The following is an 18376-nucleotide window of genomic DNA, read 5'->3' on the forward strand; positions in this document are numbered from 1 at the left end:
GAGGACAAAGTCAGCTGAGGATCCTGTATTCCTCCAGCAGAAGCACAAGCACTGTAGATTTTTATGTGATTAGGACAGTGAGACGTGTGTTCTGTTAAAATGAAACTGATCACAGTAATAGTATTACAAATTAATTGTTTTAGAATGTGTTCTGATTCATTTATTGAAAGAGATAAAATAAAATTAATCTTGATCTGATTAAGACGCGACAAAAGCAGAAATTAGTAATTAAACTGTAAGCACATTTACTGAAGTCTAGCAATTCAATGGATGCTTATTTCTGGTATTTAACAAGAAATACATAATCCACTAGAATTTAGCAAGCAAAAATATTCATGCCGTGCCTTGCAAAAATCTCTGTATTCCTAGAACTTTTTCACATTTGGACATGTTACAACCAAAACCTGTATTTTGTAGTAGTATAATATAAATCGTGTATTCAGAAAGACAAAAGGCATTTCTATCATTTCAAATATCAAGGGATTCATAGCCAGCTGGGTGAATATTAATAATTGTCAAAGTACCCTAACCTTTCACTTTTTAGAAAGGAGATGTTAAGAGGAACAGAAACAGTGCTGACATAACGATTGATAGACAGGAGGAAATAATTCAATGGACATAATAGCCACCACTGGGGGCACAGGAACCTAATCCTCCTGCTCCTTCCTGTTCCCTCTCCTCTATTGTGTTTCCACTTTGTCCAAACTTCACGCCCCCTCTTGGCCTCAATCAAAGGGACACCAACCGTGTTTTGGCGCCAGGTTGCCAAGGTCACCGAAACCACACAGAATTACAAGAGCAGGTGGGAGGTTGAGGAGGTAAGCTTTATTTTCTTTCAAACCCATGAACACACATGGACAATAACACAATGCACGTAAATTAAAGCTTCTCGTACAAACAAATGTAGTTTTCTCTGAACAAAACTGCATTTTTTCTCTTTTGTCTCACTATTTTTTGGTCTTTTTGACTTCCCACCTGGCAGTTTTTTCCTCCCTCCATCATCATTAAGGTTTTGTTAAGATCATTTAGACCCTTTCTGTGTATGCGTAGGCGCTCCTTTGTGTTTGACTGTGCGGGAAATTTTTAACACAAAATATTTTTGACACAGCTGCATACATTTTTCTCTGAGTGTGATGGCTGCAACTGTGCAAAAACAACTATGAAAAACAACTCAAAATAGAAGTAACTAAACATAATTGCATGCAGGCATTCACTTTTACCATCCCTATTGTTCATACAAGCATGCTGTTGTTCTTTTCTTGGAAAATAGCAATGTACTGTGGAGTGCAGCTAAAAACAGCTTAGGTAAAACAACAAATCCCAAACAGGGGAAAAATGAGTAGGTAGCATCTCCACTTTGATGTCACGAAACTGACATTTTCTACCTTACTTCTGTAATTAGTTCTCCCAGAGTATGAAAATCGGTAGACTTTTTGCGGCATAATTTTTTGATATGAGGGAAATTTTCTCCCACTCCTGGTTATTTATCCAGTGCCTTGTTCAGCCTGTTTCCTGTCAGTCATTTCCCTTGCTGCTTTGGCTCTTCTGTCACTTGTGCCACTCGGTATATTATATTTTCACACCCTTCTGCTTTTACGCCTGTCCTGCTTTTCACTTTCCTCAGTACTCATTCTCATCTGTCATTCAGAGAGCTGGGGGGTTCATTGCTCTGGTGCTACAGGGTGTGTAAAACGGATAAAAGAGGGGGCAAAGATGCATTTTCCCATGAATAAAATCAACTATTATTCTCATCTGGACTAACTTTCCTGCTCTAGTTTTCTCACACTTACTCACAATTTTGCACTCTCTGTTTTTTCACCTCATTTTTATCCCTGGCCCAATCTTCTCTCCTGATCGCCTGACAGAATGACTTACTGATCCTAACAGCCCAACTCATAAACATCGTGCCTGAATGCTGTCATCACTAATGAATGGCTGTAGCAAAACAGACTCTGCATTTGATTTAAGATATGTAGTAAACATGTACTAAGAGTAAGAAGATGTTTATATCTTCACTGAAGTCAATAGATCTTGTCATCTCGCAAAACCAACCAACTAAAGATTTGAATAAAGGTATTTCAGGCGGGCAAATCAAGTGGTACCATGCAAATATAGTGACAAATCATTAAGTCAATGACGTGAAAACCAAGAAAGAATAAAAATATTAGTGTAAATAGTTTAATAGACAAGAAACTGATATATGATAATCACAATGTTCTAAGTCTACTACAGCAGAATTATTAGACCAATAATGAGGGCCAGTTTTGGTTTTTATCTTAAGGCTTCTTTGACAAAAAAAAAAAAAAGGTTAACTTAAGTTAACTTTTTCAGTAGCCCTAAAGTACATGTAGATTTTCTTAGAAATGCTCATATGCAAAATGATGGTATCGCATTTGAACCTGTATAAACTAAAGCCGTTGAAACCTTATAAGGTTAAATGTAGAGCGGTTAGAAGTGTGAGTCTGCATCATGTGTACTATGAAAGGTCTGCGATGTGTATCTGAGTAGTAGCTCTGGAAATCATGAGGTCATACTTCTTAGTGTCTTATCAGATAGTTCAAATCAGCAGCAGCTGCAAAAACACGGAGGCTGCTCTGAGTAGAGGCACTTTCTCACACACTTCTTAAGTAGACACACAAAACACTTTAAACTCTGGCGCACCAGTTACCACTAATCCCCTACCGCTACCACCAGTAAACAGACATGCAATCATGTACCAGCAGAAAAATGCAGAACAATGCACAAACATTACAAACACTAGCCACTACTCTACACAATGCATTTATACAAATAGAACAATAAATCCCACAACAAACCCACAAAAAGGGGAAAAGTATTCCTGTACACTCAGGGGGAAAGAAGGAAAAAACATTATTTTACTCTTCTGTCTTGCTATTTTATTATTTTTTTTAACTCAAACAGTCACACTCTGTTGTGAAAAGAAAAAAACAACATAAATTCTCACTGATGGCACTCAAATTACCCAGAGTTTTGTCCACAGAACACTTGTCTACAAAATACATACCAAGTCATTTACTCTTCAACACATTGCACTCAGTTTACAAAGGTGTTTAGAACTTCTTGGGATATAGTTTGAGGAGTTTAGGGAGATACGAAAAGGTAAAAATCTGAGATAAAATGTGAGGGATAATGGTACGGCAGATAGTGTATCACTGCTGTGGAATTATACACATCACAAACACACAAGAGTGGACAGAAACATTCAACTTAGCAGAAAGTCAGCATTCATAAGCATGCAATGCTTGTAAGTACATTAAATTTATCAGTCATTTACATTTTAAGGTTTTTGTTATTTAAACTCAATATTATTATAAATTCCTTCCTCAGAAAATATAAAGTACAATTTTATCGTTCTTCACTAAGCTGCCTTCCCCTTTCTCAACCCGAATTGAGAGCGAAGCTTTCTCAAGTTTAACCATAGACTGACTATTTAATTATTCATACTATATTTGAGGGTACAGATTAATTTACTCATTTGTGAATTTGTGATTGAAGATGTGAATTATTTATATTATGGCGGAAAAAGGTTTATCATATTGTGTATTATTACTTACATTGGAATATCTTGAAAAAAGGAATATTACTCAGGGAAGGCATTTAATAAAATTGTACATTTTAAACCAATAGCATGCCATAATATTGTATTTAATACATTCCTAGTAATTTATCAATGACTGTCTTTTTTTGTATACTTTGGGTACAAAACCAAAAATTTGAAACCTTTGTTTACAAGGTCATTAAGAAAATGATATTTGTGGGGAAAAAAGAAGAAAGAAGTAGTGGTCCCTCTTGTCTATTAGTGTTTACGTTCAAGTGTTTTAAATTAGGAAAATTGAAAAATAAAAACAACATTATGCTGGCTGCCAAAACATAAAACATCCAGCCAGTATGAAAGTCAGTGGAAAATATGTTTATTAACAAGAAAATCAAACAGGAAGGGTTATTTCAAAACAGCAGTCAAGAGATTTTGTGATTGTAAATTTGAGTGTCACATCCCTTTGTGAAGCAAGGGGTCACACATTAAAAGTATGTGTTTGAAACCTAATTAAGATTTTATTCTCTGACAGGTATACTATAGACAGAGGGATCAACATTTACAATATTGTGATTTTTTTACATTGAAATCACAAAATGTCAAGAACTTTATATTCAGAGTAGTCCATGTAACTCTTGATTGTTTTTTAATTGATAGTCAGAAATTGAAAAAACTAAAAAACGGTTTGGTATTTTATTATTTATTTTCAAGTGAGATTAAAAAAAAATAAATAAATGGTTGGTTTTTGTCTTTTTCACTTTATCCCCACAATAAAAAAACAAATAAAACTTTTATTTTAATATCCCATCCATTAACATATGTTATGAGGAAAGGACAATCAGGGTCAATCACTTCATCTGTCAGTGGTCATAATGTTATGCTTGTTGAGGATAAATTTGAATCCAAACCTTATGACAAAAATAAACCTTAGATGATCAAGTAGAACATGAACAGCATGATACTTGTCAGAGCCAGTTATTTATCTGCAGGGCAGTCAGAGCTAAGCAATTTATAATTGAAGAAATGACTTGAATGCCAGTCAATCTGAGAGTGGAGCAGATGGTGACAGCTGGCTGGTGTCCTCTGACTTTCGACTTGTCTGACACTAAAGGCCGCAACTAAAGCTTGAAACTAGATTTACGTCTGTAAGGCGCAGCGGAATGACTCAGAGTCTCCAACTGGCCACAGTTTAAAGAACCAAAGAGAGGAACTATTTGAAGAGTGCAAGAAATAATAAATCGGAGGTCTCCAGGTGGCGACAAAGGTGAAAGCACATTGAAGAAACAACACTTAAGTCTTTGTTGTTGGAAAATTTCCTCAAACTCCACAGACCTGCTTGTATGGTGACTGTGAAAAGAAAGGATATACAATAGGAGAAACCACTTTTGAAGATACATAAAGAAGTCAAGCTGCACAGAAGGTTCTGTGTTTGAACCCAGGCCTGCTTCTCGTTCATGGATGGGCTCTTTATAGATACTCTGGGTTTTTCCTATAGTCCAAAAATATGATTGTTAAGTTAATTGACTTTTCTAAAATGCCCTCAAGTCATAGTGTGTGAATGGTTGTGCATGTGCAGGTGAATGATTGTGTTTATGGTGTTGGTGTTGGGCTGGCCATCTGTCCAAGATGTTTCCTGAATCTCGCCCTCTGACCCTGAGAGATGGGCAGCAAACACTATGTAACCTGGAGGGAATACAAAAATGGATGGAAGAATGTCATAGAAATAATGATTATTATTATTTGGAGTTTTGGCCCTTATTGTAAAGTGTTAAATATTTATTTTATTCCTATAAAGTGTTAAAATAGTTATTTTTTATCATATTATTGGGAAGGACTATTATATAAGTGTTTCATAAAGGCAGAAACCATTGAATATGCAACTCCAATAATTTGTGACATAATAATATATAAAACTACTCAAGAAACATGTAAACAGGCTAAATGCTATGCATATTTAATTTATTCCTAATTTATAATTCTGAAAGCTGCATGACTTTCAGTTATCAGGTATGTACACAGAATCCACGGAGAGTGCAGTCTTTTCATTAACTAAGGTATACAATAAGCCTTAACATTTGAATATATGTCTATATTTGTGGGTATAGTACATAAATGCTCATCCTCCGTTTTCCACAGTTGTGTTACGAATATTTAAATACCATTATGTTATTGGCACGTTACAGCATATAGAGAAGAACCGCGGAGACCGTTTAGCCAATCAGGACGCAGAACACAATGCACTATGAAAAAAGAACTGCACAAAAAAAATCCGTGAAGCAGCGAGGCCGTGAAAGGTGAACCGCATTACAGCGAGGGTTCACTGTACAACAATACAAAGGAGGAACGGATCCCTTAGGGAAAAGAAAGGAAAATATAAAATTCATAAAGTAAACTAACCTAACTGAGAAAATATGTACTTTGTATTCCTGACCTGAAGCATCTAAATATCACAAATGACACTCGGTTGAGAGGCACACTAACAAACACATTCAAAGTTGGACACACATCATGCATATAGAATGGGGCCCACGCCCATGTTAAGCAGCAGGCAGATGATGTGTGGGTGTTTGCAGGTAGGCAGTGTGAAAGCTCTCCGTAGCTATTTTTAATGGCAGTCTCTACCAAGATTTACTTGCACATAAACACACACGCCGACTCACGCACACTGCACTGACATCTAAGTGTACTGTCACTTTGCCAGGTATATTTGTTATTAACTCCTGAAGTATTGTACTATCTAAATGTGTTCCTCAACAGTGTCATTATCTTTAGACTGTTTCCTGTTTTACCTTTCATCAAATTTATTTCCATCATTTAACCACATTTTTGTATTGCTTTTATGCTATTTGTGACTCAAGGAGTTTGGAAAGGATACAATTTTCAAGCTCAGAGGCAGGGAAAAGTGCATATTATGCCTCTTTTGTCCCAGAGTGCCCCTTAAGCCAGTGCTTATCTCCAGTTTCTGCAGGGCAAGACAGCACAGACACACTGCACGGCATCTCAGGATGGTCAGCAGCAGAGGTTTCCATCTGAATCAGCTCTTTCAAGGTTGAGCACCAGACAAAGAGGCTTTGCTTACAGTTTTTATGTACGCATCTTTCATGTCACAGTGGGTGGGTGGTAGCCGAAATGTCACACTATCGGCCACTGTGGCCCTGGTGAGGCCAGATGAGAGCTGCTTGAGTCTTTGGATTAGCTGTCGGTTTCAATTTCGTCTCCCCCTTCTTAACTGGGTTAATGGTGTACCAAACCAGTAATGTCAGATCCAGAATAGTGGGTACCATTAAGTGCCTTATTTTCTTATAATGACCTCATTACTCTTCTTCAGGATTCAAACAGTATTTAACTATTTTACATCAAGCAGGTGGTCAATAAAAGATCATGTTGCAATCACAAGTTTATGGTATTTTTATGTCTTCAGTGACATTAAAAAAAGACCCAAAGAATTCTGCTAATTTTTTTGACAAATATAGAGACTGTGTGTCATTAACCTCAGCATTACGGTCATCATATTTTATTAAAAAGACTGGATTTAAACCAACATTCATCCTCTTATTACTGTATTTATTCCTGCAGAAATCCCTGCAAGTGGTAATCTATAAGAAATTAAGCCACAGCGTTTCCAAAACAAGAATGCAGTAGTCTGACTGACATAAACCCAACATTGCTTTTAGAGATATAAACCACAACTGAAAAACAATTGTTTTTAAAGAATGTTTTTAGGCAATGCTATGAAAATCTGGAATGAGTATTTGTTGTTTTTGTTGGAGATTATGTTCCCCTGTGGAAATTTATATTTTGTTTTAGTTCCGTGCAACACTATTATGGATATTTTCGATTTTTAGCTGAGAAAATAAGAGTGAGTGTTGTAAAGTGGGAAATTTGTGGACAAAAATCATGGAAAACTCTGGATAAGACTTGCCAATAGAAATTGAGAGTCTGCTCCCGCTGCTTTCTGTGTTTGTGACGGAAAGTCACAAACAAACGCAGCACTTTAAGGCAGCTGAGCCTGAACGAACACAACTTTCTCTCATAGAGAGGACTTAAAATCACACAATTGAAATGACAAAACATTAGGAGTAGTTTGTAACGAAATGGCAAAGCCCTAGTGTAAGACAGGAAAGGAGTGAAGCAACACAACGCTGTGGAGTAGTTAGAAACAAACGCACAAATCACTACGGCAAAATATGTTTCATGTCAAAGGCATAGAATGAGTTTCATTTAGTATTACACACATAACTGCATGCAGATGGAATATCTCACTGATACGTGTAGTCCTATGTAAGCTTATGAGGGTAAAACTTGCACAAGTTGCTGTGTAATGTTATCTACCAGATGGAATCTGTCTCTCTTATCCCAGAGCCTGGGGGGGAAGCAAGGCTTTGCTTTCATTCACGTTCTACTATCACAGCTAAGGATCGCTATTAATACGAGCAGCCGAAGCAGGGCAGTACATTAGAATATCAAAACACTGGCAGAGGAAAGACTTCTATTTTCAGGGAGATAGGATAATGTTTTTTTCCTGGGAGTCTATAAGTTCAGCATATGGACGGTTTTAAGTATGTGAATGTATCTGTTCAAAATTTGTGTTTGCATATTTTTTAAGCCGTCAGGTTTGAAAAGAAACATCTGATATCTCTGTCTTACTATATCTTTTCAGGTCCAGTATGTTGGGTCTTTTTTCATAGTACTGAGAACTTACAGAACTTGCTGATTTTCTTTTTTCTCACAACTCCCTTTTCTATTTCTTTCACCCTACTTTCTCTCTATTTTTGCTTTGGAGTAATGGCACAGATTTATTCATCCATCTTTCTTAGGTCACTTCCCCTGAGGCACATCGACTTCCTCCCACCCAGCCACTTAATTTTTTTTTAAAACACAAGATCTTCTCTTCCTTTTAGACCTTTTTATTTTTTTTCTGTCCATACTTAGCAGTCTTCTTATCCATATTATGCCATATTGTATGTAAACATCAGTTTCCATCACAGAGAAAGAAACAGCCTGTTCTGGTGAGGTTTGCATACAATTCTTTGGTGAGGGAAAACCTTGGACAGGCTGCCTAACACACATACACACATGCACAAACACCCAGTATGATGGCCTGAAATCAATTAATGAAGGCTTAAAGGCTTATTTCATTTGAAAATCTTCCCATGTTTTAGCTATTTTACTCAGAGCTGAAAATAAAATTGGATCAGGAAAAATGTTCCATCTGGAAACTCACCATCTTTCTTTTCTGTTCTTTTTTCTCCTCTTTTCTTCCAATATCACAACTTGGTTCATCCTTTCTGCCTAAACAGCCTGTCCTCTCCTGCTGTGTCTCTCCTTTCCTCCACACTCTTCCCTCTCTACTTTTCCCTTGTCTTTTTGGCATATCTTTATGCTGTGGTCTCTGTCCACATTTCCTTCTTTAACACTTTCTAATTTCTGAAAATTGTCTTTCCAAATGGTTCTGCAGTATCTTTCCTCTGCCTCCACCGAAGCCTCCTCTAAATCACCCTCTCTCATTCTTCTTTCTTTTTTACTTCAGTTTTCTTGTTGCATCACTATTTTACTTGGTTTCCATTTCCTTTCCTACCTCCTCACTTCTTAGGTTGGTATAAATAGCTCCTCAAGGCAAAGGTGTTTTATAATAATCTTCAGTTTCTGACCCTATTAACAATAGTACTGACCATGCTCCTCTCCTTATCATCTTGTTCTGCTATTTTCTCATGCATTTCCTTGATACACATAACATCTGCTCTCTTATTTAAATATATATGGTGCATATATGTTACTATGCCCAACAAATAAGAATAATGTGACTCTACTTCTGTTTGGCATTTTTACCTTTTCTTAACCTGCAGGTCAGTTGTTAAATTATTAACCTCAGCATTATGTTCATCATATTTTATTGAAAAGCCTGGGTTTAAACCAACATTCATCCTCTTATTATTGTTGACATCTTTATTATAAATGTGGAGTTGGGTTGCAAGCTAATGAAGCAGCTTGTAGGTCTTGTTAGATATTGATTATGATAAATACATGCAGTGCTCCAAGATCATTTTGGAAACCTCCAATGCCATTATTAGGGATTTTGGCTTCTCCTGGTGTGAGTAATAAATGAGGTAAAAATTAGTCCGGAGTAGCAAATTATTCTTTTAATATAATCACTGTGTTATATCTGTTCCTTCGCTGGAAAAGTCCTAATTACCTTTTATCTCAAGTATGGCACTATCACAATTATAACTCTTTGAAATGAGCTGTGTGTGAGCTTGAGGGTATCAGCAGCAGTAGTTATAGAGCAGAGGGACAACTATTGTAACAGTGAGCCATTAAAGGGACAGGGAAATGTGTGTGTTTCAATCATTTTGGTTAAAATAAAAATACTATTTTTATTATAATAATAATAAAAATACTTTTCAATGTAGTATCATTATGAAAACATAGAGTTGTCACTGGACAACTCTGGTAAAACAGATCTAATAATCATTTGTTGCACTATTTTTCTTAAAGAAACTGTTTAATACAAGTTGTACTGCACATAGATAAGTTATGTTACCAATGCTTCAATAACATTTTATGATGTGACTTGCATGTGATGGAAAGGAGATAATTTTGGTCAATAATGTAACTAGATGTATTGACACAACTTGAAGTTCAAACTGTGCATCAGAATAAGGAAGAACACAAATCCAAGTAACTATGAGCATCATATTGTTGTCGGTGTCAGACAGCCTGAGGTTGAGGAGACATAGCTTTTTTGTTTTTTTGGTTCGAGTCAAAAAATAAATAGTAAAAAATAGTTCACACCATCAAATGCATGTGAAATATCAAACAATGGTATAATGGTGTAATTGGCACTACACGAGCTCCTGATTTATTAACTGCTCGTTTGTGGCTGTCAGCTAATTTCGGCTGGCTGGCTCATTTGATCGTTTCCATTGTTGAGGAGCAACACATTTTCTGAATTTATCGCACAGAATTACAGTTTTTCTAATCTACCACATTTACTCAGTTTAGTAAATTCAAGTTCAAATTTAATAATACAAAGAGAAATTTATCAGGCCTTCTGAAAGGACTGCACTTTTGGTTATTCTTTCATTTCCTTTTCAAGCTGTATAGTTAGTTAAAAAAAAATAAGCAGCAACCCTTACTAATTTCCGAACATAATTTTTTTGGGGGCACATAAAACACATGCATGAAAACAACAAAATGAATTGAAACGTCAAAACTTTGAAATCGTCATTCGTTTAAGTAGTCTTTTTCCTTTCCAATCAGTGCTTAAAGTAAGCATGTAAAAAGGCTTACAGAAGAACTAAATGTAAAGAGCTTACCATGGTTGAGTAAACAAAGGTTAGAAGTTCAAATCCTGAGGTGAACAAGTGACAGAGTCACACTGTTTATGTGAATCGATCTAGAAAAAAAAGATGGATCTGTTGATAAGGTTGAAGTTGCCCTGCAGCTACTGGTGCTGCGTGACTGGGTCTTTTCAGTGAGACCCCACACATAGCGCCAAAGTGAGGAGGGGAAATAACAAGAGGTTAGTTAGTTAACTGCAGTCAAAAGGTCAAAGATGATGAAGCCTTCAGCTATGTGCGTGCGTATTTGGGCAGGTTTGTGTGGACTGTAGAGAAGTTACATTTGCACGTGTGTGTGCCCTGTTTGTGTGTGCAAGTCAGCCATAAAGAAGATGTGTTGTATGATGAAAGAGCCTCTGTGCAGGTGGACGCTGGGGTCAGGAGTTGAAATGGTGCGGAGGGGCTAGCGGAGAGCAGTCACTGCATGACTGAATCTGTTTGCAGTAGGTAGCCCTGTCAAAGAACTGATGAATGGGTTTTAAGACTTTCAGCCTCGTAAGCTCAAAGGTAATGGACTACAGCTGAGTGAGCCAATACTATTGTTTTCAGGGAACTGACCGAGAAACATCAAACGCTGGAAAATAGGATATTTTCATACAAATGTTAATCAATAAATCAATCGAACAACAGTTAGTTGGAATTTTATTAGTTTTTTTTTATTAAGAGTATTGATAGGAGCATAAATATGTAGGATGAAAAGAAATAATGTGCATGTTTGAGAGTTGATTTTACTAAAACAGTTTTAGATTAAGATGTGAGGATGTTGGTCAGGATATACATGTGATAAACGACCCCAAAGTTATTTTATTTGAAAGCCAAATGTCACCATATTTATAGTTAGAAAGCCTAACAATCTTGAAAGTATGAATCATGATGTTTTTCAAACTGAAAACAGGCGATGATGGACTTGTTGTCACCCATCACAAAGGCTCTCCATGGTGGAAGCACTATGTCCTTAGATTGTAAAAGAATTTGAGTCTTGTATTTAAACTAATGAGCATCCACACAACTTATATCATAGTCTTCACACATAGCTAGAGCAAATACCAATGCAGGTATTGTTTTTTGAGCAAAGAAAAAAACCAAGACAGTAAAGGGAGAGAAAGAAGGAAAATAAGGAGGAAAAGAAAGGAGGACCCAGGAAGAAAAGTGGAACATGACAACAGGTAACAGGGAAGAACAAAAATGACCTTCCATGCTCTTATTACTTTTTTTTGATAATTTTCCTGACCAGAAATATATTAAAATCACTCTGCAGAGATTCCAAATTCTTCCAGACTGAATAAGAACATTTTCTGTCTAAATTTGTCCACAGATGAATGAACTAATCTAAGACTGAAGACACACTTTATACACTCATCACTTCTTGCTAGTGTACAAAGTAAACAGATCTACAAGTTGGACAGGCAATTGTAGGACCATGGAAGCAGAGCCACATTGTCACAACCTTGTGTGTCTCTGTCCTGTAACATCTAATCATGACTGAAAAGCCAAGACAGAGGCATTGATTAATAGAGAACAAAATGAAGACACTTAATCATTTCAGAAATTTTACTTGTCTAGTGAAAGGTGAAAAGCAATTCAACCAAAACACAGGCTATAATTTTCTGGATTGTTGCAAAGAAAAGAATTATCATTAGGGCTACATTTAAAGTTAGAATGTCTGTAATGTTTATCTGAAAAGTTTACAGGGTCACAATCGTTCTACTTCACAGGCCACAGACATTTAAAAAAATCTTTGACTGTGATTTCAACAATCACAGTCAAAGATCATTTTAAGTTTAAACTACTTTGCTCATTTTCTTGTTCATGTTCTATGTAATTGCTCAACAGACAGTAAAATTAAATCTTTGAGGGCAAAAAAAAATCACCTATATTTTCACAGAGTTATATAAACCTGGGATATTTCAAAGACCTGCATATGTAAGCTCTATCAGTTTCCATAAACATAGCCTGTTGTCTCTCTGATTGGACACAGATATCAATAGTGAGGTAAAAAGCAGTGGGTGGATGAGTAAGAGAAATAAAAGGTGGCAGTCTGTGAAGAAAAGACACCTGAACAAATTATAGCTTCACAACAAGTGATCCAAAGTCTTTTGAACAACTCATTTCCTTTTCTAACGTTCTTGATCTTTCTGCTAGCCTGCCCATGCTTCAGATCACTATCATTTTCTTTTCTCCCACTTTCCATATAAATAACAGGCGTGGGATTCATAGCTCTTTACATGGAAAGCTGGAAATTTGGTGCAATTTTGCATCACAATGTACAGCAGTATGAGAACTGTCAAAACATATGACTCTGTAAAAGGCTAAAACAATTGTGTCAATCTATCGATTGAGCTATGTGAAAGTATATGCATATATCTTTTTATAAAGCATATAATGCATTAAGGAAAATGTCTCCCTACAATGATTCATCCATACGCATATTCCTGCATTTATTGCTACACAGTGGATCAGAAGTGTCCGAAAAAGGAGTTTTGATGAATTTACTTATTCTCATGATTCTCTTTGAAACTTGTTCTCGCGTTTCTCCATAACCACAATTTCTAAGTAACAAATGTGATTGATGTGTAGACTTAGGGTTCGCTCTCTTAATATATTCAATAATCTAATTTTTCCAAAAACAAGATGGGTAACAACTATTAAAAAAATAGAACATATATATAAAAAAAGAATTCAAGTTAGAAAAGGGGCAGCTCTTAGCTCGGGTCCTCTACCAGAGGCCTGGGAGCTTGAGGGTTCTGCGCAGTATCTTGGCTGTGCCTAGGACTGCACATTTCTGGACTGACATGTCTGATGTTGTTCCTGGGATCTGTTGTAGCCACTGTTCCAGTTTGGGGGTGACTGCCCCGAGGGTCCCGATGACCACAGGCACCACTGTGGTCTTCACCTTCCAGGCCCTCTCCAGTTCCTCCCTTAGGCCCTGGTATTTCTCTAGTTTCTCATGCTCTTTTTTCCTGATGTTGCAGTCACTTGGTATTGCCACATCCACCACAACGGCTTTCCTCTGTTGTTTATCCACCACGACTATGTCTGGTTGGTTCGCCCTCACCATTTTGTCTGTCTGGATCTGGAAGTCCCACAGGATCTTAGCTCGGTCATTCTCCACTACCTTCGGGGGTGTTTCCCACTTTGATCTTGGGGGTTCCAGTCCATATTCTGCACAGATGTTTCTGTACACTATGCCTGCCACTTGGTTGTGTCGTTCCATGTATTCTTTCCCTGCCAGTATCTTGCACCCTGCTGTTATGTGTTGGACTGTCTCAGGGGCCTCCTTGCACAACCTACACCTTGGGACGCACATTGTCTGTTGAGGCTTTGTCCCTGATGTATCTATGGATCTTGGATGTCTCGTCTTGGATAGTGGTTCTCACACTCACTAGTCCTCTGCCTCCTTCTTTGCGGTTCGTGTAGAGTCTCAGGGTGCTGGATTTGGGGTGGAACCCTCCATGCATTGTTAGTAGTTTCCGGGTCTTAACATCTGTGGCCTGTATTTCCTCCTTTGGCCAGCTAATTATTCCTGCAGGGTATCTGATTACTGGTAGGGCATAGCTGTTTATTGCACGGATCTTGTTCTTGCCATTGAGCTGGCTTCTCAGGACTTGTCTTATTCGTTGAAGGTATTTGGTTGTGGCTCTTTTTCTTGTGATCTCATCAAGGTTGCCATTTGCTTGTGATATTCCCAGGTATTTGTAACCTTCCTCTATGTCTGTCTCTCTCTCTCTCTCTCTCTCTCTCTCTCTATATATATATATATATATATATATATATATATATATATATATATATATATATATATATATATATATATATATATATATTACATTGTACTTGGAAAAATAATATCATTGAACATAATAAGAGAGAGAACCCTCAGTCTACACATCAATCATGTTTGTAACTGAGAAATTGTGGTTATGGGGAAAAGCAAACACCTCCATCTGTGGGAGTTGAGAAAATGTAGGCCACCCTTCTGCATCAAAACATTTGTATATTGTAATTTTTCTTGCATGGTTGTAAAAAACAAAACAAAACAAAACAAAAAAAAAAAAACATTTCTTGACTATCAGTATATCCCCAAACCTTATGCTTTGGCTTCTTTCATTCCTGTGTTCCTAATTCTTCTTATAGTATACATAGAAATGTTCAGCATTAAACAAGCAGCAGAAACAAGGCAAATACAAACACACACACACACACACACTGCACTGAAATCAGCTTGTGATTTAGACTGGTGTGATTAATAGTGTTCTAAGCACCACTGAACAGATGAACCACAAAACAGCATAAACATTATCATACCCTGAAAGACCTAATTATTGTAGAGCTCATCTGACAGACGTCTATGTGTGTGTGGGTGTGTGTTGGTTGGAGGAGGGGTCAGCATGTTGGTTTGGGAAAGGGGAGAGTAGGGGACAATGAGGAGGGAAGATTTATGACCCTTCTACGGTATGTAGTTCAGAGTCCTTACCGCCCCTTTTGTGTCTTCCACCATTTGGGTGCAAATTAGGAATATGATAATGGACATATTATATATTATAATAATGGAGCAGCCTGCTTACACATCATTTTCCAACCAGCTGAATGAAGGAGTGTTTAGAAATATGAAAATGGTTGAGAATGTGATTCTGAATGTTCAGTTTCTTTAATAAAAATTTGATATAAATCAAAGTTACAAAGGTAAACATCAAAAACAGGGAAGGTAAAAAAACAACATTTGAGTAGATAAACACAGTCCTCATGCATTGAGTACAGTGAGAAAGTACTTTGTATCTTGCAATTTCTTATTATTATGACATTTTGTCTCACTTAAAAGTTTAAGATCAAACACATTTTAATATCCATCAAAGATATACCCAAGAACAAGAAAACATTGTTTTAAAATGATTACTATATTAATAAAGAAGAGCTATACAAGCTAACCAGGACCAAAACGAAAAAGTAATTCTCTTTTATTGAATCAAGAACTTCAATTCCTTTATTACTTTGATAAAGGAAATAGTTGTACGAAAACTTAAATTCATATTTACTCAGATTATATTTATCTGATAAGATTGCTTTGATTATTTAAAACATTTAAGTAAGTAAATTGTAGCACCATGATCGGTGATTTTTACTTCAAAACAGATGTGATCAGTTTTGCTTGGTTTCTTGCATCTTGTGAATATTTAAAAATTTTACCAATGTAAGAAAAATGTGCTAAAGATATTTGTGTAAAAAAAAAATATTTTTTAATATTTAGATATAAAATTTACACTTAGATTAATCAGAGAAACTGAAATATCTTTCACAACAATGTCACATTTTCATCTGGTCTTCAATGATGCATGACAATGGATTGTGCCAGAACATACACTTTCAGGCCGGCAGGATCAGCATCAAAAATCTTGACAAGACACTAGGTCATGGATGACCTCTCCCTCTTTTCTGCTTTGCCATTTTTTGTGCTCCCTGTCTTTTTACACCATTTTACTGACTAAATCTTCCCTCAGGCCCTTTGACACCAGAGCAAAAGTGGAAGGAGGAGAAAGTAAGGCTCAGAGGAGTAAGAAGTAAGACAGCCTGAACAATTATGACAGAAAAGGCTTCAGTTTGCTGAGTGAGGCAGATGGAAAGAGGCAGAGATTGAGAGTTTGGGATTACTGAAGAGTCCAACCAATGGAAGAACAAGGTGTTCAGGTATAAGACGAGAAAAGACGATTTGAGTGAAAACAAATGCAGAGGTCATTCCATTGAGAATGATTAAAGTGGTACGCCAATATTCCAACTATTTAAAGTTGGAAACTTGGCTTTGGATATGAGATTTATTTATTTTTTTTTTCATATCAAGGACTGTTCAATTGCAGCGTCCCGTTTTGGAGGGATATGATTTTGTCAGCTGCAACAAGAGAGAACGATGAGGCTGTTTCGGGTAAGAGCGGAAGGTGGAGGTGATTGGCACAGCTTGTACTAATTTGCTAATCAGTCTCTCCTTTTCGTGCTACAGGATCCTGCTGAGATCCAAAACACAGAGTGTTTTCACACATACTCACTTTCACAAAGTCAAAATGAGTCAACTGTAATCGCTTAAAATCATATAGTGGTACTTCTAAATTTGTTTGGCCACTAGCTGCATGTCATGGATCATAACAGCTTGCAATGGTTTCATACCAACAAAATATGGAGATTTTTATTTTATGTTGCAACTTGCCTTGACTCAACATTTGCTCACTTTGTCAACAGCAGAGAGCATTGCCAACACCTGAGCAACTCTGGGTATTGGCAACACATTATAACGCTGCAATGTCAACAACAAAGCACAACACAGCTCACTTCCAGTTTTCAGAGAAATAAAACAACAGGTCAGTTATTCAGCGTTCATAATGACAGTACTGTGTGAGCTTATCTTTCAAAAGAACTATTTCCTTTAAGTTTAGCACAGGCAGATTGAAAATAAATTAATTCAGTTAAATTTTATAGCAAAACATGGAGTCTTATGAAAGAAAGTTTGGTTAAAAGTTGGAAGTATAGCCTCATGTAGCCTAATCCATATTATTTACAACTATCTTATGATTCCATATTTTCTGCACTAAGGCATTGGCATCTAGCAGGGGCCTGTCCTTGAGAGCTGCCGTCCTGCAACTTTTTTTTTTTGTTGCATCCCTTTTCCAGCACACTTAAATCAAATGAAATGCTTGTTACCAGGCCTCTGCAGAGATGAATGAATGCTGGTGAGGGAACTGAGCTATTTGATTCAGGAGTGATGAAGCAGGGAGGCATCTAAAACTTACAGGATGGTGACTAACAAGGATAGAAATACAGAAATAATTTAGACTTTAACATATCAGTGGGAAAAGCTCTCCTTTGCTGCCACTAGAGTCTTAAGGTGTGCTATGGTATTAGTGACTAAGGCTTCTTTTTCTTTAAGTACTGTAAACTGTGGTGCAAACCATGATGCATAAAGAGATTAAAGAGATCCTGTGGAAAGAGTTAAAGATTAGGCTGATGCCATAACGGAGTTCATAAATAAATATACTGAAATTCCAATGGAAAGATGCAAAGAAAATAGTCAGCACATATAACAAAAGGCTTAGACAGTATTAATGAGTATAAGAAATATTTCACTGATTATTGAGAAATGTATGTATTTTTAAAATATTTAAGTAATTTTAAATCCTGCAAGGTTATAAATAATTTCAATTTAACAGAAGTTTGGTCATTTGAGTTCCATTCCACTATATTGCACATAATTTAATTGCTTAGATTTCTTCTTATGTGTGGATTACTTGAAGTGTTACTGACAAGTGGTGTGAAATTCATGTCAACAGACTTTTAAGAAATGTATGTCTGAAGAAAAAGCTCGACATGTTCAGTACCCATTTTCCTTTGTGTAAATAAAGAGATTTAGAAAGCTACTTCTCCGTATTTTTGCTGGGAACTCACAGCTTTTTCATTCTTTCATTGACATGCCTTTTGTGCCGATGGAGAGTTTTATAGT

At 36.6% G+C, this 18376-nt stretch overlaps 1 protein-coding gene across 3 annotated transcripts in view; it reads right to left on the minus strand.

Moving 5' to 3' along the window:
- Positions 1-18376, minus strand: part of LOC122827889 (netrin receptor UNC5C-like) — a 193340-nt gene that overhangs the window by 92416 nt on the left and 82548 nt on the right. The window lies entirely within an intron of this gene.

The sequence above is a fragment of the Gambusia affinis genome, linkage group LG03 (assembly GCF_019740435.1).
Source record: "Gambusia affinis linkage group LG03, SWU_Gaff_1.0, whole genome shotgun sequence".
NCBI lineage: Eukaryota > Metazoa > Chordata > Actinopteri > Cyprinodontiformes > Poeciliidae > Gambusia > Gambusia affinis.